This window comes from Rhinatrema bivittatum, chromosome 4 (genome assembly GCF_901001135.1).
Source record: "Rhinatrema bivittatum chromosome 4, aRhiBiv1.1, whole genome shotgun sequence".
Taxonomy (NCBI): Eukaryota; Metazoa; Chordata; class Amphibia; order Gymnophiona; family Rhinatrematidae; genus Rhinatrema; species Rhinatrema bivittatum.
The window spans coordinates 445,686,709-445,710,274 of record NC_042618.1 but is presented as its reverse complement, the minus strand read 5'-3'; the positions used below and the strand labels follow the sequence as shown (position 1 = coordinate 445,710,274).

Below are 23,566 nucleotides of genomic sequence, written 5' to 3'. Positions count from 1 at the left end.
GGGCTAAAGGCCACCGGCGCCATTTTGGTTAGTGGCAGCTGAGGCCCCAAGAGCGGCAGATCGCTCCCGGGCCCTCCACTGGACCACCAGGGGGGCGTCAGGAGGTTGGTACGATGGAGGGGGGGGGAAGCAGGGTGAGGCGGGGTGAGGTGGGGGCTGGGCAGAATTTTGAAGGGGCACTTTTTGCCCTTTCAAAATTCTGCCACCTGAAGCGGCCGCGAGTGGCAGCGGCGCCCCCTAAGTCTCGGCGCCCTAGGCACAGGGCTAGCTCGCCTAGTGGTTCCTCCGGCCCTGGCAGCAATGCCATAATGCATGCGTTATTTTTCGCATCATGAGATGCATACACAAATTTTGAAAATGTTGTCAAAAGGGAGGAGTTTGGGTAGGGTTTATGAAAATGAGGGGTGTTAAATGTAGCATGTCATTGTGTAATGCATCTTTTAATGCCAGAAATAACTACACCTTTTTCATAGTGTTAAGCTGTGTGATATTCCTAAACTAGCAGCAGAGGAGAGAAGAGGAGATGGTGATGGAGTTAGAGGTAGAGATGGAAAGAGAGAGAGAGTGTCTCTGAGGTGGCACCCATACTTGTCATCTATTTATACCACTGTAGGAGAGTCAACTGGTAACTCGGGGTGAGGTTTTGGTGGTGGGCTAGGTTTTGGGGCCAGTTTTACATGCACAGGCAGATGTACGAGCAGCACAGTACACATCAGTGAACATTTGATGTGATTTGGAATGAGGAAAGGTACACAAAGATGATAACTGTACGTTGTACTATTGCCCTAGCTTGATAGCAGCTAGGTAGAGAGTGCATCCTTCCTTCTTTTTGTGTTCTCAGTCTATGACTTTCAAAAGTATCCACATGTTTAATTATTCATTTAGCAGATTTGATGGCCCTCACAAATACACGCAAAGCCCCAAGGTGAACCGCAAACTATAAAACATTGTAGAAACTGCAGCACACTAAATGCAATAATAGTTATTTTTCATATATAGAAACATCTAAAATGAAGAATAAAACAGTTAAAATAACTCTTGTTATTTACTTGTTTTCTTCCTTCCCTGTATATTTTAATTTAGTTATACTCATGCGCTGTCTCCTACATTACACAGTTCCCACGTCCTTAATGTGTTTTAAGATTTCCCAATGTAATTATCACTAGGCAGAAAGAAGCAGCCTATTCTTTCAGACTGAAATGAAGTCAGTCCTGGAGAAACTGCTTGTTTTATTTTTTATTTAGCACTTCATTTACCACCTGGAGAGAGATTTCACACAAAATCACATAGCGCGACAAACAGACTGAATTGCATGTTTTAAGACAAAAGTTAAAAGGCTTGTTTATGCCTAAGCATTGCCTGTAAGTCCTTCTTGAAAAGTGTATTTGCTTTCCCTGTTGGAACGTGTTCCATTACACAGCTTCCCTGCCTAGAAATGTAAAGGTAATTAATACAGCATTCAGCATATCTTCTTCTCTGCTACTATCTCAGTTTAAAACTGCTGCTTTGCTTCCAACAGATGTTTTATAGCTCTTTATGTTGTAACATGAGCATTACTGAGGCATTTCTCTTGGTATGGAAAGATATTCTCAGGTTTGTGCAGGCAGAGGGACATCTTGAATAAATAACAGGGCAGAAGATTTCGAGGGAAGAAAAAAAAAGGAGATTATGGTGTCATTAACAGCCCGTGCAAGGTTTCTGGCTGTCCTGGGATTCACTGGTTGGCTCAGTGATTCTGCCCCCTCGCTTTGTGCACTCGGTTGCATCAGAACGTATTGTCAAATAACAAATTAAAATTTGGTTTCAAGAAATTTCCATAAATACTCATGGGAAATATACATTTCGTGTTTCATTTTTAGTGGCATGCTGCTGGGGATTTTTTTTTTTTTTTACACATTTACATTGCCATTCTCTAAGGAAGAAGCTGTTTGTCACAGGTTTCAGTGATACATACATGTTGCACCAGCTGGTTCTAGGTTGCATTTCCTTTAAGTTTCAGACGAGCCCATACAGTAAAGTGCGTTCGGCCGAGTGCACTGTTTAACACCCGGTTGGACAGGCGATTTTGACGTGCGTCCACTGCCATTGCTGGGTATCTCCTGCAATGCCTAGGTCAAATGCAGACAGTTAAGAAAGTATTTGGAAAAATTGGAGGCTAATTTAATGGCTATGAATAAATCATGTATGGTGCCAGTTCTTTACTATCAGGTCAAAAGGACATAAAATGAGAATCTGATTATATAGATCTTGATATTACTGTAGTTACCAAAACAGATTAATTACAGAGATAAGGGAAATTTTCATTCAAACTCTGGAGTTTGCTTGTGCTATAATTGCTTTAACACAGTTCAACACCTTTTTTTTTTTTTTTAATTTAAACTTTATTAATTTTTACATAATTAGAAGAAATTTCCAATATTATGTCTTTTCCAATGCAAGAAAATACATTTCCAAGAATATCATTTAAAGCCTAAACCATGCATTTAGTTTAGACATAAATTGAAACATTAGCTTAAAAGGAAATATGGGAGACCAAGGGTGAACAGAGCAGTAATAAAGAAACTTTCTCATATATTCCAAAATGATATGATATATTCTATGAACTAAAGCCAATTCTCTTTAATTTCCAACTACCTTTTGGGTTCACACTAGGATCACTTTGAGGAATCTAAATAGCTGCGCAATTGTTCTGGGTCTGTAAATATGTATTTTACATCCCCGCAATATAATAAACAGCGACATGGAAATCGCAGCACAAAACGAGCTCCTCTTTCTACCACCTCACTACGCATAACTAAGAATTTCTTTCGTTTTATCTGCGTCACCCTCGCTATATCTGGAAATATACTAATCGGTTGACCAAAAAACTTCAATTTTTGAAATCTGAAGTACTGTTTTAGTACCTCATCTCTATCAATTTTTAAGGAAAACTGTACCAATAATGTAGCTCTTAAGGTAATGTCCATTTCAAAAGATTTCTCAAGGAAGTCCGTTAAATCCAAAGTCTCTTCCCCTTGCCTTTCTTGCTGTTGGTTAATATTTTCACCCCTATTAGGGTGCTGAACTTGATAGTAGGCAGCATTTATAACAGGAATTTTTTCTATGGGGTATTTTAAGATATTCACGAAATAACTTTTCAGAAGGTCCATAGGAGATTGTAACTTGGTTTTTGGGAAATTCAAAAAATGCAAATTGGTTCTTTTAGTTTGATTTTCTTGAAACTCCATCTTGCTCACAAACAGTTTCTCCGATTTTATTAAATTCAACTGTATCTCTTCTATTCTTCCCACTTTCCCTTCCAAGTTTGATGTTCTTTTTTCAATCTCTGTCAATGTTCCTTCTAGTTCAGATGTTTTATTCATGGCTTCCTTAACAGTTAATGTCAGTGTGTTCATCGTTTTCTGCATTACCATCAAGATATTTTTAATTTCCTCTAACGAAGGTGCTAAAACAGAGGGGGAATTAAGAGGAGCAAGACTACTCATTGCGATTCCTACCTCCAGAAGGTCTTCGCCACTTTTCTTCTGATTTTCCGGGCGTTGTTGAGCCGAAATTTCACGGTTCCTGGAACCCTCTCCAATTGGGTTCACCGAGGGGGAATCCTCCTCTCCTCTCTGGATACCGCTAGTTACCAACACGGATTTCCCAAAAATATGCGCAGGAGATGAAATCTTTGGTGGGTCAGATATAGTTGGACATCCCGGGCTTAAAGAGGTCTCAAACGTCAGGGGGCTCGGCAGCTGCTCCATGCCTGCCCCAGCGATGATCACTTCCGGGTTTAATGGCGTTTTCGTGAAAACTTCATCTATCTTTATTTGCCTCGCAGACTCCGGTGTAGAGGAAATATCTCTCACCCGAGCCTTCCTCTTAGTATGCGGCATTGGAAAAAGCTCCAAATAAGAAAAAGATCTTGGCTTGGCTTGAAGAAAATCAGTAGTCCGGAGCTGCGACCTGCACGTCCTCACATATCGGCGGCCATCTTGGTCTCCACTAGTTCAACACCTTTTATGTGGAGGTCAATTATCCAGAAACTCTTATTATCCGAAAAAATTCTCTCATGTCTGGGGGTCCTCAGGAGCAGACAGCACAGTTGATGTGTTCCCCAATTTTGCTCTCTATCACCTCCATCCCCTTCTCCCTCTGCATCCCAAAGGAATCCTCCCCGCCCCAGCTTGACCTGACATGGCCAGCATTTCTCTAAACTGCTCCTACTGCTGCCAGTGCCTCTCCCTCCTGTGCAGGTCACAGCCTCAGATATTTCAACCTATGGAGCACTGCACAGTTCAGAGAGCTGATCTGAGATTGGAAGAGTGGGTTAGAGAAGCACTGGGCTGCTGGCTCCGCTCACAGGCTGGGCTGAGCTGATCACCAGTATGGAAGTGAGTACCATTATCCAGAAATATCCATGATAGGGAAGGAGGATCAATCTCAACCCCTTCCAGATGATGGTACTCGGTTGTATATGGGTTAGAATCACATATTTTAATCTTATGTTAAGTCTTGAAGCTTTTGATTATTAATAACATGTAAACAACATTTACAAGATTATAGTAGTTTACAAACTGCATTTTATTAAAAAAAAATTCAGATATGATTTCAATACTCATGGATTACAAAAGGCATGACAGAGATTCAGTGATTTTGAAATAATGTGTGAGCTAGTAAAATTAACGAGTCAATTATATTCCTCTACAGTTAAAATTACACTATAAAGGGTTAATTTTATAACAAAGAGGGCTTCAGCTGTTATTTCTTTTCTATTGACGTTAAGCCAATCTGAAAATCCAGAATTCCCTGTCAGGGGGAAAAATTATCTTGTAGGCCCTGTGCGTTGTTTAAGTCTTTACCAGACATTAACGTCTCTTATAAACAGCACTAATAATCACATTGTTGCAAACAGCAGTGCTAAGCAGGCTGCAAGCTGTACTGGTTTCCAACTTAACTTTTACTGATTGAGAATGAAATTGATGAAGGATTCTTTACAGCTCTTGCCATTTACAAATCCATCTTTACACTTCAGATCTTCAATAAACTGGTGACCTTACACCTCCAATAAGTTTATTCTGATGGTAAAGTCAATTATTTCTTTAATCCTATTTCCGTCCAATCACTGGGGTAGCTGGTGAGCTTCCTCCCAATAGCTGGTGCATAGGAAAAATATTCCAGTTTAGGTGAAGCCCCCGTATCCAGACCTTTAGCCCTGCTTTGGAGCATTATTCTCGTGTCTCTGTTTCCTGCTCCTGAATGGTAACTCCATGCTCCTCTCTTCCTCTGTTATCTCGATGAGATGGGTGTCACTCATCGTCTTCCAGCTCCTAGTGCTCCTTCTCCCTGGGAAAGAGCGAGACTTCCTTCTCCACAAGAACACGGGTTGTCCTTCTCTCTGTGAGCACCATCGCTTCCTAAAGAGGGTAAGGAACTGAGTCCCCGGGCCCTGGGGTACTCAGGCATTTGGCACAATGAAAACCCTTAGGGAAAAGGGGAAGGCAAGCCAGAGGAAGGGTCCTCGCCCAAGAATAATAAAACCATACAAGGGTAGCAAAGGAGGCAGTGCGGCCCCTAGGAGGGATAACTAAAAGTTCCACCACTTAAAATGGTGACTGGGGCTTATTTACCGTAAAAGGCAAATTTTCAAAATATTTCTCCCATGAAATGTAGCATACATGCGCGTAGGTAGCCCCTGCCCGCGTTTCTATATTTTACAAGCGTGGAAAATACGCGCGTATGTTTACTTTCACACGCTCAGGTATGCTTGTACAAAAGGGGCGGTCTAAGGGCATTCCAGGGTGGGGCTAACAGTTACGCGCGTAAGTTGCTATTTTAAAAGACACTTTTAAACGCCTACATTTTCCAACTTCCTCGCGTATTTCTACGCCTGTTCATTGTGTAGTACTGACTGGGTGGCAGGCCTGGGTGGAGTTCAGGCTGAAGGACTAGGAGGGTCTCCTAGTCCGGACTGGGCAAACTGGTGGACTAGGTGGCAAACTGGTCGATTTCCTAGATGCGCGCATGTTTAAGATTGGCCGACTTGCGCGTGTAAATTGGGACTTGCGCGAGTAAGTCCTAGTTTACTTTCACGCATAAATTATAATTTAAATAAGTAGGTACAGTACGCGCGTTCAAGCCATTGATATATGTTGTTTCAATGCATTGCCTATGTTCGCATGCTGTGGTAGGATTAAGTATATTTTATAAAATGCGCACATATCATATTGTAAAATTCTACCGAAAATATGAGTGCGGCCACCTACATGAGTATATGCCACCACATGCAGTTGTTTGAAGGTTGTCCTCTAAGACCTCGTCATTTCAGGCCGCCACATGGGGGAGCTAAAACCACACTAATGCTATCTCTGTTTCCCCTCTAAGAATGGACTATTCCTCTTGGTATGAACCCACAGGGTTCTCTACACTTCCTGTATCAGGTCGATACAGTAACGTTGAGTTAAAGATTTCCGGTCTGTAACGTGCTGGGAGCGCACAATACAGACGAGTAAGGCCATCCAGCTATACAGTCTCCAGTTTCACGCGTCCTTAGCGCTTCCTAAACCCTTTCCTAAACCCTTTCCGCACCCAGCATGTAAATGAACGAAAAAGCTGTATAATGAAGGAATTAGCTATTCCCCTGCGATACTGTAACGGGCGCTGATATTATCTCCTCCGTAACCCGCTGTTCTGCCGCGGCCTTAACCTGCTAGTTTACCGCCTCCCCCTAGTAGGAGTTAGTGTAGTGTAGTGTAGTGTAAAAACATTGCTTACCCGCCCTGGTCCCGTCCGGTCTCCTGCAGCCCCGTCCGGTCCCCTCCTCCCGAAGCAAAAAAAAAACAAACGAAAAAGTAGCAAGGCTCGGGCCTGCTATGGTAAGTGTAAAAAGTGTCAAAAGTGTTAAAAACAAAAAACCTGTGTGTTATATAAAGAAATAAAACAATTTTACATACCTGTCGGAGGGCCGTGGGTCCAGGCGGCCGGTGGGCGGCGGGCAGCCATCAGCGGCAACCGGTAGTCCCTTCTCCCTTCCTCCCTCCCTCCCCTGCCTGGATGAGCGCCAAAATCGCACGGGCGGGTCGGCAGCGGGGGGGGCGGCAGCAGGATCCGGGAGCGGCGGGTAGGCAGCAGCGGGGTCCGGGGGGGCAGCAGCAGCGGGGTCCGGGGGGGCAGCGGCAGCAGGATCCAGGGGTGGCAGCGAGATCCGGGGAGCGAGTAGTGGCAGCGTGTTCGATCGGGCAGGCAGGTAGGTGGCAAAATAAAGATGGCCGCCTGCACGGGAAAATCGTGCAATTGGCCGCTGAAGACGTGACGTCACGACGTTTGGCGTCACGGGGTGTGACGTCACTTCTTCAGCGGCCAATTGCACGATTTTCCCGTGCAGGCGGCCATCTTTATTTTGCCACCTACCTGCCTGCCCGATCGAACACGCTGCCGCTACTCGCTCCCCGGATCTTGCTGCCACCCCTGGATCCTGCTGCCGCTGCCCCCCCGGACACCTACCTGCCTGCCCGATCGAACACGCTGCTGCTACTCGCTCCCCGGATCTCGCTGCCACCCCTGGATCCTGCTGCCGCTGCCCCCCCGGACCCCGCTGCCGCTTCCCCCCCGGACCCCGCTGCTGCCTACCCGCCTCTCCCGGATCCTGCTGCCGCCCACCCGCTGCCGCCCCCCCCCCGCTGCCGACCCGCCTGTGCGATTTTGGCGCTCATCCAGGCAGGGGAGGGAGGGAGGAAGGGAGAAGGGACTACCGGATGCCGCTGATGGCTGCCCGCCGCCCACCGGCCGCCTGGACCCACGGCCCTCCGACAGGTATTTAAAATTGTTTTATTTTTTTATATAACACACAGGTTTTTTGTTTTTAACACTTTTTACACTTCCTGGTGCCTGTCATTTCAAATGTCATTTGAAATGACAGGCACCAGCGCACCCAGGTTACTGTATAGGCGCTGTTACAGCGCCTATACAGTAACTGGGTGCGCTGGTACCTGTCATTTCAAATGTCATTTGAAATGACAGGTACCAGCGCACCCAGGTTACTGTATAGGCGCTGTTACAGCGCCTATACAGTAAAATGGGTTGCGCGGGCATAACCCTTCCCTAACGCTTCACAGCCGCGGCATGCATTTGCATGCGATTAGAGGAGAGTATCGGGGAGTTAGTGAAGAGAACTGTGCGTGCGGGGAGGAAGGGTGCGCCTGACACTGCCGCACTGTTTTTACCGCGGCCTTACTGTATCGAGCCGAGTTTGTAAAATATAAAGGTATGTGCATAAGTCCCAACCCCAGCTAGACTCTAACCCCTGCAACACCTCTTCCCTAGGCATGCAAAAGTATTCACAAAAAGCTCTGTAAGCACCTAATTTTGTGTGCATATTGGTTGCGCGGCATACCAAAGGTCCATTTCTGGAAAGACCCCAGTCCTTTTCCTTCAGGAGCCCCTTTGAAAATTACCCACTCAAAGCACTAGGCCAATAGCGTGCTGGATACGCCAAATATTATCATGCAGGAAAGCTTGGTTCCATTCCTAAACCTGAGATCAGCTTATGAGGTGGGCAGGGACAGGAGAGATTGCAGAGATAGTGTTCAGTACACCTGGGGAAGGGTAACCCACGGACAGGTTTTCGGATGCACATGCATCGGATTCCAAAGGAATCCACAGTCTGTGATCCTCCACTGAGGACTGATGCTGCCACAGCTGGGCTACAAAGGGAGGAGAAGGAAGGAGAAAACTGGAGAAGACCCCTGGACAGCTGTGAATGCAGGTTTATGGTGTCATAATACTAGCTGGAGCAGATTAGAATGAGTTGGAAACCGAAAAGACTAAGGAGCAGGAGGAAGCTTCTGGGCAAAATGTTAATTTAAAAAAAAAAAAAAAAAAAAAACCCAACCCTTGAAAACCAGAGTGTCTTCATTGCAGTCTTTTCCCATTTCTTGCCAGGAGTTCTGTTGATTTTTTAACACTGAGAAGGGTAATGGAGAAGCGATTCTGTCTTTTAACTGCTTCATTATGGTCACCACATGGTGTCAGTTCATTCACTTTTACTTTCACTTGCCTATAGGGAATTGGAACTGCAAAGTCCCTGCATGCAATGGGGCTGGCCAGAACAGGCTCCACCCATCCCTGATAACAGTCAAACACATCCCCTGCACACTGCTGTTTATGTCTGAGGTCATGAGACTTCCCAAAATGTGTTTTCAAGTTCAGCATGCACAGGGGGGTGGATCAGTAAAAAAAAAAAAACCGCATGCAGGAGGTTTTGGTTCTGCTTCCCAACCAGATTGCCTGTATAAAAAGCAAGAAAATGTCCCTTGTACTTCATTTGCATTTCAGTGTCTTGAGAGCAGAAAAGGGAAGAGAAAAAAAAAAAGCCAATCCATGGTTTCTTCTAGCAGCTTGTGTGAGGGAGCACTACTCAGAATGATGATTCAGTCTAGATGCAGTCATCCTGCTTCCCTGCCTGGGTGAGGAATCTTTAGGACGTCCCCCACAGCACTGTAGTTTTAATAACTGTTCCTGGTAATATTTTCATTAATAATCTAAAAGGGCACGTTTAAGCAGTCCCACACTGAGATATGCATTGCTTCCCTATCTTTGGGTCTGATGTGCTCTTAACATTTCTATTGGGATAAAGGTCTTCTGAAACAAATGCATGGTGCTTTAAAAAAAAAAAAAAGAGGAGCAAAAATCTCAAAAAAAAAAAAAAACGGCCCTATAGAAAACGAAATAGGAAAGAAGGGTGCCAGAAAACCAGCATGCAAAAGTAACAGAAAAGGCCAGGATACATCTTTAAAATGTAACATTTTGTGTATCAGACAAGAGTGGGAAATAGCTGCAAAAGCTTATTTAAAACCACAGGAATCACTTACCCCTAAGGTTCACTGTATTTTTCAAAATGTTCTTCAAATGGCAAGTATAAGCAGTCTGAGAGTCCCAATATTGACCAATGTTTTGGCGTCACCAACACAGCAGTCTCTGCTTCAGGGGAGAGTGCAATATCAAGCCCTGTATATCAGATGCGTAGCCTTCATTTGTACTCTCCTCTGAGGCAGGCACTGCTGCGCCGACAGCACCAAAACTGGTCAATGTTGAGCCTCTCATTCATCGTCTACGAGGAACCAGTGTTGCCCGTAGTCTTTCTTGTTTTTACATGTGATTTGAAGAAAATCTCTCAAAAAATGCAATTAACTTTAGGAGGAAGCTTTAGCAGCTACTTCCCACTCTTGTCTGATACCCCCTTTAACATTTTGAGTGCTGGGCCTGTTGAGTTAAAAGCAGGAAAGGGGAAAGGGGGAATTGGATTCAGACAGCAATCAATGAGGGCCCCCAACTTTTGCGATCTGGGGAACTGATGTGCAGGACATGGGGGAAAATAACACAGGACTGCTTCTACGGGCAAGTCCATAAGCAAAGCACGTGAAACAGCACAGCTTGAATTTTCAAAAAGGCTCATCACCCAGTAAAAATGTTGCTAGCAGTAAATTTCTGAGGGTTATCAGAAGGCTCAGGGATAACTGCACAGAGCAGCAATTGCCACCCTTAAGATATATATGGGGTAACCTGCATGGTGCAATGGATACTACCATGGGAGGCTTGCTGGGCAGATTGGATGGACCATTAAGGTCATTTTCTGTTGCCATTTCTATGTTTCTATGTTAGTTTTGCATTATGGCTTTCTATCACCCTCTTGTTTTTTTTTAGGACTGAATAAAATACGTGATTTTTTTTTACCTCTTACCCACTGGACTGAATGTCTCTGCAACTTTCAGTAGCTGTCATTGTCTCAAGGGCTGGAGGGTCATCACCTCTGTGATAACCAATGGGACACTGTGATACCCAGGTACAAATTATATCAAATTGATAGGCCAGGTCAAATTGGTAGAGGGATGGCACTATGGGGTAGATATTCAAAGCTGGCCATGTAAGTAATTTAATCGGTTAGAACTAATCCGGCTAAATTATGATGTATATTCAGCAGAACGACAAAGCTGCTGAATAGACGCGTATATGTGCACACTTCACCAGATAAGTCTATCTGGCTAAGTTTAGATCTGCTCAATGGGCATCTAAACTTAGATGTAAACTTATGCGGCTAACTCTGAATATCAGTAATTAGCTGTATAAGTTATATGGCTAATTCGCTCTGCCCCCAATCTGCCCAGTACATGCCTACTTTTTGTGTATACTTTTAGCTGTATAAGGGGCATATATGGCTAAGCAGCAGCCACTGAACATAGGTACAGATTCAGCAACTGCTACTTAGCTGCATAAGTCCCACTTATCTGGCTAAATAGCGCTGAACCTGCTTTCAATACTAGGCCCTATCTGTTACAATAAAAAAGGATAAGATTCCTGCAGGAGATAAAATTCACTGTAAAATCTTTATAGAGAGAAGTTCCATGTGTAATCAGGAAGAGTACAGCAGTAGGGGTATATTATCATCCACTTAACCTTGATGAAGATAAAGACAGTGAAATGCTCACAGAAATTAGGAAAGCTAACAAGTTAGGCAACACAATAATAATGCAAGATTTCAATTACTCCCATTATTGATTAGGTAAATGTCTCATCGAGGCATGCTAGTGAAGTACAGTTTCTAGATGCTATAAATGACTGCTTCATGGAGTCCTGGAAGTCATGAAAGGGGGAAATACTCTATATTTAATCCTCACTGCAATTCAGGATCTGCTGAAAGAAGTAACAGAGGTGGGGCCATTTGACGACAGAGATCATAACAAACACATTTAAACATTTTCACTGAAGGGAGAACATTAAGAAAAACTACTGCAATAGCATTTAGCTTTTAAAAGGTAGATAAAATGAAGAAATTAGAAAAAAACTCAGTGGAGCAGCTGAATATCCTTGTAACTTAGCTGGATAAGTTCTATCCAGCTAATGCATGGATAACACCCTTGGTAAGAAAAAGGGGTGTGTTTGCATAGGTAGTATTACAGGGTGCAGTAAAGTTTTTGCATCCTGAAATACTTCTATTTTAAATAGAGAAAGAGAGGAAGAGAGAGAGACTATTTATTAGGGATGTGAATCGTTTTTTGACGATTTAAAATATCGTCCAATATATTTTAAATCGTCAAAAATCATTAGAGGCGATATTTAATAGGAATTCCCCCGATTTATCATCAAAAATCGTAAATCGGGGGGAGGGGAAGGGGGAGGGCGGGAAAACCGGCACACTAAAACAACCCTAAAACCCACCCCGACCCTTTAAAATAAATCCCCCACCCTCCCGAACCCCCCCCCCCCCCCCCCAAAATGCCTTAAATTACCTGTGGTCCAGTGGGGAGGGTCCCGGTGTGATCTTTTACTCTCGGGCCTCCGGTGCGTTGTAGAAATGGTGCCGGCGCCATTTTGTTTTTTGTCCCCCGACGTCAGGAGCGTAGGAGATCGCTCCCGGACCCCCGCTGGACCCCCAGGGACTTTTTGTACAGCAAAACGATTCGAGTGCAGGAGGTCGCTCCCGGACCCCCGCTGGATTTTTGGCAAGTCTTGTGGGTGTCAGGAGGCCCCCCCAAGCTGGCCAAAAGTCCCTGGGGGTCCAGCGGGGGTCCGGGAGCAATCTCCTACGCTCCTGACGTCGGGGCCATTTCTACAACGCACTGGAGGCCCGAGAGTAAAAGATCACACCGGGACCCCCCCCTCTGGACCCCAGGTAATTTAAGGCATTTTGGGGGGGTTCGGGAGGGTGGGGGATTTATTTTAAAGGGTTGGGGTGGGTTTTAGGGATGTTTTAGTGTGCCGGTTTTCCCGCCCTCCCCCGATTTACGATTTTCACGATATTTAAAAAAACAAAACCACGACGATCCGATTCCCTCCCCCCCCCAGCCGAAATCGATCGTTAAGACGATCGATCACACGATTCACATCTCTACTATTTATAAGGCCATCTTAGTACTCAACTATTTATATCTTTATAGGAGGGCCAGCTAAAAGCTCAAAGTTGGTAGTGGTTTAGGGTTAAGGGGCCAGTTTTACATGCAGAGTGAGACGTACGAACAGCACAGTACACTTCAGTGAAGATTTTACGTCATTTGGCGTGAGGAAAGTCTCACAAAGTTGAGATTTCTACAATGCTCTCTCGCCCTAGCTTGATAGACTCTCTAACAGGGTACTATCAAACCGTTTTGGGCATATTGCACAGCTTCTCACCAGGAAAAAAAGGTGTAGTTATTTCCGGCATTAAAACTGTGTGATAGCATGCGTTATGCTATTGCACAGTGCGATATTGCCCCTCATTTTAATTAATCCCACCCAAACCCTTCCCCAATCCCGCCCCTTCAAAAAATTTGCATTCACACCAATAGGTAACATGATTATCATATGTGTTATGGTGTTAACGTGTCATCGTGTGCGTTGTCGCCATAACGCATTTTGATGAATGACGCTATCATTTACTTAGCCGGCTTGCCTTTAAATATCTATTCGTATATAATTAAAACCTTTATATTTTTCTCACCCCCTTTTACCCTTCCTTTCCTTTGAAATATAAGCACAGTTAATTGACCCTACCTTTTTCTTTCTGACCTCTTGATATAAACTCTTCATAGATTCACCCTCCCAACCTGAAGTCATGGCTGGTGGCACCTGAAAATCAGATTACTGCATCTTGTAATGTTCAGAGGCAATTGACAATGAGACCAGTGATATTGCCATGAAAAAAAAAGAGAGACCTATGAAATAAGCAAACTTGTCACAGACCTCTTAATGAAATGTTTTTGTATATGAAGCATTCTATATACAAACATTGTTGCACAGATCCTCTGGAGGATTAATACATTATATCTACAAGTGTTTTATTGCTATAAACTGCAGCTACGTTCTCACATGTACAGAGTAACTCAGCCTGCCAGCATACTCCCACTTGTTCCCTTTCGTTGCAGCCACCCACATAATCCTTTTTTTTCAATTCTGTTTTCAGTTTTGAACATTGTGTATCTATATGGCCTGGCAGAAGTGCATGTTGTAAAATATCTCAGAACTGCATGTGAAAAAAATACATGCAAAGAAAAATTAAACTTATCTGCATTTATTTCTTTTCTTTATTTGATTCCCCACCTGTCTTTAACCCTTAAGATGGACTACAATTCAGATTTATAAAAGAAGCAATTTATTGAACACGGCGATATGTAATCGTATGCAAACCTCTCTGAAACATTTTTCTTTGACTTTGATGCATGAGGATTTTAAGTGCCAGAGGAATTCAGAGCCTTAGAAATTGCCCAGAAAATATTGTAGTTTCCTCAATCAAGCTGAAAGCATAAATGCAATATTTATTATACTGCATATACTATGGAATTTTCTGGTTCATATTGTGTAGCTGGACCCCAGTTTGCTGAGGGCCTGAATCCAGGGTGCTACAAAACCCCCAGGGCCTATCTTTGTCTCATAAAGGAAAAAAAAATAAAACACAGCCATTGGGGTGGCAGGGCTCCTCTGGCAGGGAAGAGGGCTACACCTCCAGGGTTCCCTGGTGCAGAAGTGGGACAACAAACAGTCCAGTGCTCACTCTTACGGGCCAGTGGGCCCTTACAGTGGCTGATCTACGTGGAAGGATGATGCACCCTTGAAATAAAGGATGGAAACCAATGCTGGTGTTTAAATGAGATAAGCTTTACTTTAACTTAAATAAGATAATCCAAGACAGTATGGCAAAAATCATGAATAACAAAATAAATATCATTATAAGGAATGCAGTGGCTGCTTTATCCATGGTGTATCTTCCAGCCATTCTCTGCCTTCCTCCAACTGAACTAGTCCCCACTATCCCTTCCCCATAGAGAGTGGGATGGTTGTCTTCATTAACAATCATAAAACTGGGGAAAACCCACAAAAAAAGATCCCTTGTTGCTCCACCCATAGCTGTTGCCAAAAACTCTTTTCACAGTCACAGATCCCAGGTCTTCTCCTTTGCTATTAAATGGGCGTAAAGAAGGAAGAACAGCAAGATTCAGTTCATCCAGAGATGGGGGTTTGCCCTGCTACCAGGAATTGGTCCACAGCAAACAATAATCAAACTCTTCACTTCTCCAAAATCTTCTCAGTTCCTATCAAACATTCCTCTTCTTTCACTGTCTCTCCCAAGTCAATTCACCAGGAGAGCAGAAGGACCTTGATCAATCTGCTGTACCAGAGAAAAGACAAGGACAGTCCCTCAATGAGGACCATTTATATCTCTGAGACCATTCCACAAAAAGATGGGGCACAGGCAAGGAGAGGACCCCAAAAATGCAAAACTCCTAAGCTGGAAAAATAGGGGCAAAAATAGTAGCAGGGGCTACATAAGAACATAAAAAGCCATACTGGGTCAGACCAAGGGTCCATCAAGCCCAGCATCCTGTTTCCAACAGTGGCCAATCCATGTCACAAATACCTGGCAAGTACCCAAACATTAAATAGATCCCAGGCTACTATTCCTTTCTGATTAATAATAGAAGTTTATGGATTTTTCCTCTAGGAACTTATCCAAACCTTTTTTAAACCCAGTTACACTAACTGCTGTAACCACATCCTCTGGCAATGAATTCCAGAGCTTAACAATGCACTGAGGGGTAAATTTTAAGAAAATACGTGCTCGCATGTTATAAAATCCAGGCCGGCGCACACAGGGGGGTAGATTTGCCCGGTTTACGTGTGGCGATGTGATCGGGCCTCCCCCAGTTCCCTCCCAGTCCGCTCCAATTAAGGAGCGGACTGGGAGGGAACTTTCCTACCTTCCTACCTACCCTCCCTCCCTCTTCCACTCTCTTCACCAACCCCTTTTCAGGGCCTACCTTTTTTTATATTCTTTATTTCTGAAACTTACACCAGCTCCTGACCCGCTGTACCAGCCGCCTCCAGCTCCACCCCTTTTCTTGGGCCCAGCACTTCTGCGCCTAACGGGAGTTACGCGCGTGGCCGGGCCCCTTTGAATATGCGCATGGAGTGTGCAAGGCCTGGCCGTGCGCATAACCCCCATTTTCCCCGTGCACAGGGGATTTAAAATTTAGCTGTGAGTGAAAAAGAAGTTTCTTCGATTTCTTTTAAATGAGCTACTTGCTAACTTCATGGAGTGCCCCTAGTCCTTTTATTATCTGAGAAAGTAAATAACCGATTTACATTTACTTGTTCAAGTCCTTTCAAGATTTTGTAGACTTCTATCATATCCCCCCCCCCCCCCCCCCCCTCAGTCATCTCTTCTCCAAACTGAACAGTCCTAACTTCTTTAGCCTTTCCTCATAGGGGAGCCATTCCATCTCCTTTATGATTTTGGTTGCCCTTCTCTGCACTTCCTCCAAATGCGGCGACCAGAATTGCACACAATATTCAAGATGCGGTCTCATCATGGAGCGATACAGATGCATTATGACATCTATTGTTTTATTTGCCATTCCCTTCTTAATAATTCCTATCATTCTGTTTGCTTTTTTGATCGCCACAGTACACTGGACTGACAATTTCAATGTATTATCCAGAATATCCACTATGACGCCTAGATCTCTTTCCGGGGTGGTAACTCCTAAGATAGAACCTACTATTGTGTAATGACAGCAAGGGTTATTTTTCCCTCGATGCATCACCTTGCACTTGTCCACATTAAATTTCATCTGCCATTTGGAAGCCCAATCTTCCAGTCTCGCAAGATCCTCCTGCAATTTATCACAATCCACTTGAGATTTAACCACTCTGCATAATTTTGTGTCATCTGCAAATTTGATCACCTCTTTCATCATACTCCTTACCAGATTATTTATAAATTTATTAAAAAGCACTGGTCCAAGTACTGATCCCTGAGGCTCTCCATTGTGTTTACTTTTTTCCACTGGGAAAACAGACAAGTGGAAACAGACCACTCTCTGTTTCCTGTCTTTTAAGCAGCACAAAAGGACATCACCTTTTATCCCATGACTTTTTAGTTTTCTTAGAAGCCTCTCATGCGGGATTTTGTTGAACACCTTCTGAAAACCAAATACACCACATCTACTGGTTCACCTTTATCCACATGTTTATTCACCCCTTCAAATAAATGTAGATTTGTGAAGCAAGACTTCCCTTGGGTAAAGCCATGCTGACTGTGTCCCATTAAACCATGTCTATCTAAATGTTTGGTGATCTTATTCTTTATTACAGTTTCCACGATTTTTCCAGCACTGAAGTCAGGGTCACTGGGTCTATAGTTTCCTGGATCACCACTGGAACCCTTTTTAAATATCGGAGTCACATTGGCCATCTTCCAGTCTTCAGATACAACGGATGATTTTAATGATAGGTTACAAATTAATTGAAATAGTTCTGAAATTTCATTTTTTACTTCTTTCAGAACCCTGGGGTGTATACATAAGGAATTTCCTTCTATCTTTAGCTGTTCAAACTTAAATAAAAGATAACAAGTTAATTTGACGAATCCACAAGAAGCTTGTGGCTTCCTTGAATTAGTTCAGCAGCAAGCATTTTAAAAAATCCTAATAAATATTTCTCATATTGTGTTGTTTGCATCAGAGTTTGAGTAGATTTGCCTGAATTACAGGATCCGCGGTGAGCAGATCGAATGCAGATTCCCATGAGTCCACATCAAGCCTGCAGCAAATCTGCTTCACTTTTCCCTGGGTTTGCTGGGGATGTTTTGATGAACTTTCCCAGTGGATCTGGGGAAACCCTGAAACTTTTTCCCACTGGAACAAAACTGCCATTCTCCTGGTTCAACTTTTCCATTGGACCAACTCACTATGGGCCAGATTTTATAACATGCGCGCGGGCGTAGATTTGTTTGCACAACCCGGCGCGAACAAATCTATGCCCGATTTTATAACATGCGCGTGCAGCCGCGCGCATGCTATAAAATCCAGGGTCGGCGTGCACAAGGGGGTGCACAATTGTGCAACTTGCGCGCGCCGAGCAGCCTTCCTCGGAGGGAACTTTCCTTCCGGCCCCCCCCCCCCCCCGCACCTTCCCCTCCCTTCCCCTATCTTACCCGCCCCCCAGCCCTAACTAAACCCCCCCTGACCTTTGTTGGAGAAGTTACGCCTGTCTCCGGGCAGGCATAACTAGCGCGTGCTGGCTCTCCATCCCCCGGCCCGGTGGCTGTTCCGGAGGCCTCGGTCCTGCCCCCGGAACAGTGCCCTGCCCACGGCCCTGCCCCCGGAACGCCCATTTCTTTCAAGCCCCGGGACACGCGTAAGTCCTGGGGCTTGCACGCGCTGCTGAGCCTGTGCAAGATAGGCTCGGCGCATGCAGGGGGAGGCAGGGGGAGGTTTTTGGGGGTTGCGTGTGTATCTTATGCGTGCAACCCTTTGAAAATCTACCCCAGTGTACCTGCGCTCTTTCTTTACTGACCTGATGAAGGAAGCTTATCTCACAAAAGCTAGTCACAGATATATTGAGTTACTCCAAGAAAAGCATCACCTACAAGTTACAACTTGTTTGCTGTCCTTTATTTCTACAAATTTACTTGAGGGAAAGATAAACGAGGGCTTGTACAATGGTTATAAGTAGAAGATACCTGCATCAGTTCCAAAATGGTCATCTGCACCGTACCTAATATACCCTACTGCTCTGGCTGGCTTTTGTACACTGCAGCCTCGTTCTGCAAAATTCCTGAGCCAAGTAAACAGGAAAACCTCTTGAGCTATTCATTCTATGGTACTTTCTCTCATGCTGGAAAATAAAAATAAAGAATAAGGTAGTTAGCTCAGTTCTGGAAATGCTCGTCTTAGTCCTATGTGGACTGATTCCTGTGTAAAATATATTGCACGCCTCCACATTCCACTGATTACAGGCCACTTTTATTTATAGTGCACCAAAAAGAAAAGTCGTTTTAGAAATCCCCCTGAACATTTTTTTTTAAAGGTTCTTGAAAGCGTAGGGTTGACTTGCTGCGCTTCTGGCTAGCCACACAGCTGGTTCTGGTATGAGTACACTACAAAGAGGGTATGCAACACTGACAAGTGTGAGCGGAAACAGTGAGCATGCTTGGAACACATGGCTCCAGAGACTAAGCTTGAATGAAAAGAAAAATATACCCCACTAGAATCAGCTGCAGATTAGGGACTTTACTGAGTGCTCAAACAGCAAAAGAATTTGATAACTAAACAAAGACTTGTAGTTTGCATATTTAGAGTCCTAGCAGCTATGCTCCAACCTGCTTCCCTGAGCCAGACTGCTTTTGCCAAAGGGCATAAGTGTTCTACGTGGCTACTGTCCAGCCCATGATGGCTGCTTTCTTTTTTTAACCATATCTTTATTCAAGTTTTTTATTTTAACCATACATTGTTGAACAGTCATAATACAGTCTGCACAAAAGTCGGATAAGCCCTGAACTAAGCCCTTTCCCCAGAGAAGACAGCCTCCTCTACCCCCGCTACCCCTCCCCTCTCCCTGGCTCACCACAATTTGTTCATGCAATAGAGTTCGCCCCAGACAAACTGAGTCAACACGAGAGAAAACAACAGGGGAAGCAGCTTATTTACCTTGGGTGTATGATGGCTGCTTTTCTTATCTTCTTAACAGAACTGATTAGGAAGATGCAATAAAACTGTGGAACATAAAACAGAGAAGGAGTTCCAGCTCTCACATAATGGCAACTCCTAGTGGCCAGACATAGGGTCCACATGTAGGAGGTTCCGAACTGGAGAAAGCCGCAGCAGCCTCTGGATCCCAGCCAAGATTGTCACTGCAAAACATAAAAAGAAAATGGGTAAAACCCTCCAGGTGCTTGCCAGTGAAGTTTCATGGTGCCACACATTCAACAGAGGCTGGCTCCAACCGAGCCAGAAACCCAAAGAGCACGAGGAAACTGCTGAGTCCAAATAATCAATCAATCAATCAGGAGAACAAAATGACCCTATGGTGACGGAAGAAGCAAAGAAGAAATTAGTGTTACGTTCAAAGTCTTTTTCCATTCATGTTGAGCCGATGGCTAGAAACATGTCCGTGTTGGAGAAAGCACTTCAGGGATCATTTATTACAGGTTTGCATCAGCTTTGCTCCAGTACAAAAACTGCAATTATTTTTCCAAGGCTGGGACACTTCTGCAAAACTAACGCAATTTTTCACCCTGGAGCAAAACTGGCCTAAACCTTCGGTACTGGAGTCCCCTTACCTTTGATTGAACTTTGGCATCTGATAACTTTACCATGACGTTAGTATTCATTTAAGTTATTAACAAGGTAAATATTTATTGAGCTGTGTTTGCAGCCATATTTGGCGCATTTGAAGCTAGCCAATTACATTAGGAAATAAAAATCTTGGGATCATATTTTTTAAAATTCAGATTTTTAAAAAAATCTATTCTATTCTTCTTCTTCTCCTCCTCTGTTTCTATAGCAGTTGTACATTTGGCCAGACCTTGAGGAGGCATTCACAGAGGAGTGGTTAGGTCGAGTGGAGGAAGATAGTATGCATGTATGATATTTTCACAGTCATGCACTCTTCCTGCCCTCTGCTCTCGGCTGCCTGTGAGTGTACTTTATGCGCCGTCTTGTGAAAGAGAATTACCTGGATGCTTTCTCTTTAACAAGCATCAAAACGTATGCACACCATACGCTAGCTCCCACATACATTACAACTATGCAGGCTGTTTGCAAAATGCTTCCAAAGGAACCTTAGTGGTGGAAGGAAAAAAAAGACTGCAAATCAAGAAAGACCTGTGACTGCTCAAAAAGCAGGTACAAATGGGCAGACCAGGTGAACCAAATGGGCCTTTTCTGCCAACAGCATCTGTGCTTCTGTTCTTAGTTTTTCCAGCTTGATAATTTTTAATTAGTTGATTCACATACTGTTTTTCTCATATAATTGAAGCCAACCTACTGCTGTTGCCTGCTGACCCATGGCTACTTAGGCCCTAAGAAGGCAGGAAATGCTAATTGATAAGATCACAACTTTATTTCAAGACTACAGGATTCATCTGCAACATAAAATATTGGAGAAGAGGCAATGGTGCAGCCTACTCTTCCAGCTCAGACAGATAACATTTAACAACAGGGCTGTGCATTCATGTGAAACGAACGGCACATCTGAACCGAAAGCAGTCTTGCATGTTCACTCTTGCCCCTCTGCAAGTCCTTTTAAAAATGGCACCAGCAGCTGGGGATGACACTTTGGTGCTGTCTTTAGGGCCGCAGGTGCCATTTTTAAAAGAACTTGCAGAGGGTCAGAAGCAAATAGGCATTGGTCCCACCTCTTTGCTTACCATTGACCCCCACAGAAGGTATAAGTTGGATCCGGGGAGGTCCCCAGCCCTGGCAAAGTTTGCTGGAGAGGTTGGCAGGGAAGTCGGAGGTGCCCTAGGAGGCCTCAGCCTGGCTCAGCTCAGCCCAGCCGGATAGGCTCGGGCCCTATAGCTTTCTTTAGGGGGCAGGAAAATAGTTGAAAGGTTTGGGGAAAGCCAGGTTCACCTCTCCTTTTTTTTTTTTTTTTTTAATGCTTATTTGAGTTTGGGAAACAAACTGAACCAAAAAAAAACCATTAAACAAACCAAAAAACGAATTCCCTCTCCTCCCAAAATGAAAACACAAACTAAAACAAATGTCTTTGGCCTGCATATCCCTATTTAACAACGTTAAAACCTATCCAGAGATACAGAGGGAATGCAGACCTTGCCTGCCCCCGAGCTCGGTGCAGGAAGCCCCCCACAGTAAGAAGCAAAGAGGGGAGGACCACCAAGAACTAACTCTGTTTTCCTTACAACTTTTAAAACAAACACTCTTTTTTTTCTTGTTCTTCCTGTGGAAGCTTCCCGTTCGCTGCTTGCACAAAAACCTGAACTTAAGCCTTGTTACTCTGAATAACATCCAAGCAGTTCATTGCATAAGGCAATCAGTCGAATCTGATGGAATTCTATTTTCATTTTCCACACTACTACATAAACAGAGGCAGTCAAATAACTCAAACTCAACCCAGGCAGGTTTCAATGCTATGAGCTTGACTGAAGTTCTGGATTTTCACTGCCTCTGCTGGGAGATTTCAGGTAAATTCTAAAGGCCCGTGAAAAAAAATCCAACCCGGATTCACAATTCACTTGGAAATTTTCAAGAACCCAAAGAAAGTATGTTTCAGATTTCTTTCAGAAAGATTTGTCAAACCTTCATATTTTTGTCTCGGTCAGTGAACTGTTTGATGAACTTATTTTGATGAAGTTCACCTCTTCCTACATCCAAGCCGTGGTTTTATGGTTAACTTCCCTTGCGGTTCATTAGTTCTAAAGATATAAAATAACGCTCTGAATAAAAACGTGGCAAGATTTATCATCATTTCTCTTTGTATAGTTAAGATAACGTGCTGGATTATTATCTAACACAGCGCCTGCGTCAGTTCCAGGGGGTACAGATCTTAAGTCCATTCCTCTAGTATGAATGTTTTTGGGAGGTCGACCGGACCTAGTGTCCGGTCAGCCAAAGTAATGTGGTGCCAGGCACACTCAGGGAGCAGGTCCGGGATTTCGGCGATTCGCGAGGGGGGGGGGGGGGGGGGAGTTGTCCCAGGGGGTCAGGCAGAGGGTCACCTAAAGGACAGGGAGAGCGGTTAGAAGATGGGAGGGGATGGGGGGGGGGGGGGGGGGGAGTGGAGAGGAGCTGGAGCTGACAGATCCCGGGCAGTAAGGCCTGGGATTGGCAGCTTCAGGCGTTTGAGTAGTGCTGGCTGGCTGTGATTGGCCAGCTGGTATGAGGTCAGCGAGGGTAGGAGGGGTTTCCTCGGGCTGTGCGATGCCAGCTCAGGCACTCACTGGGGTCGCAGCAGCTGGTTTGGTCGCTTCCCTCCCACCCGCCCTTCTCTGTTGCTGTTGTAATGGGGGGATCATTTGTCACAGCAGGTGGGGGGTTGTTGAGGCGGATGGCCCGAGCCACTACAGTTCCTATGTGTTATGTGTTAAGCTTCATTCCTGTTACATATTGTATTTGTTGACAACTGGGTGCAGTTGTTGGGTATGGGCTCCTTGCTGGTTAGTGGCGGGAGTCTGAACTCGGTGTAAGGCCTGGAACGACGAGCCGGGTGGCTGATGCTGACCGTCTTGCTGGGGGGGGCTGATGGTTATGGGAGTTTGCCAAATGTTAATTGCTGAATGTTAATTGCGGGGCTCGGGCCTCCCTGGTGTTTTATTAAAGCTGCGGCCCTGTTAAACCCAAACTGCTGTCTGCATGTTATTTAAAGTGTAAAAGGGCAGATGTGAGCGAGTGATGTCCTGGCTGCCTATATTATTATAACAAGGATCTCTTTACTTTAGCTTTAAACTTTCACCTCAGCAGTCCACCTTGAGCGTAGCTCTCATTTAATTTTCACAAAAATGAGCTTGAAATGCGTTCCATTTTGAGTTTCAAATTCATGCCAACCTGAAATAGGAGGAGAATGTAATTGAAACTCCCAGCTGAGTTCAATAAGAAGGGCACTCTTGTAAACACTTTGCAAAGCTCTACATACAACACTCAGTACAAAAATACATTTGATAAATGAAAATAAAGTATGCTTGGCTGAAAGCTGAGTGCAGTCACGGAGCTGCTTGTTTTGACGTCAGAAAAAAAAATGTTCTAACTGATCCCTGCATTGTGCAATATTGCAGAAAATAATCTACCCCGTAATGTTGCACAACACTTTACAA

The 23,566-nt window shown here is 44.3% G+C and overlaps 1 long non-coding RNA gene across 6 annotated transcripts in view; it reads right to left on the bottom strand.

The window, feature by feature from the left end:
• LOC115091363 overlaps positions 1-23,566 on the bottom strand; it is a 215,880-nt gene that overhangs the window by 92,236 nt on the left and 100,078 nt on the right. The window contains exons 2-5 of one of the 6 annotated variants that reach the window (XR_003856684.1): positions 19,443-19,645; positions 18,476-18,630; positions 13,510-13,584; positions 1,848-2,108 (exon numbers count right to left, since the gene is read on the bottom strand). This is a non-coding gene — a long non-coding RNA (uncharacterized LOC115091363). Of the gene's footprint in view, positions 1-1,847; positions 2,109-11,285; positions 11,674-13,509; positions 13,671-18,374; positions 18,631-19,442; positions 19,646-23,566 lie in introns of those variants that run through there. The other 5 variants (XR_003856685.1, XR_003856683.1, XR_003856682.1 and 2 more) reach the window with 5 other exon arrangements.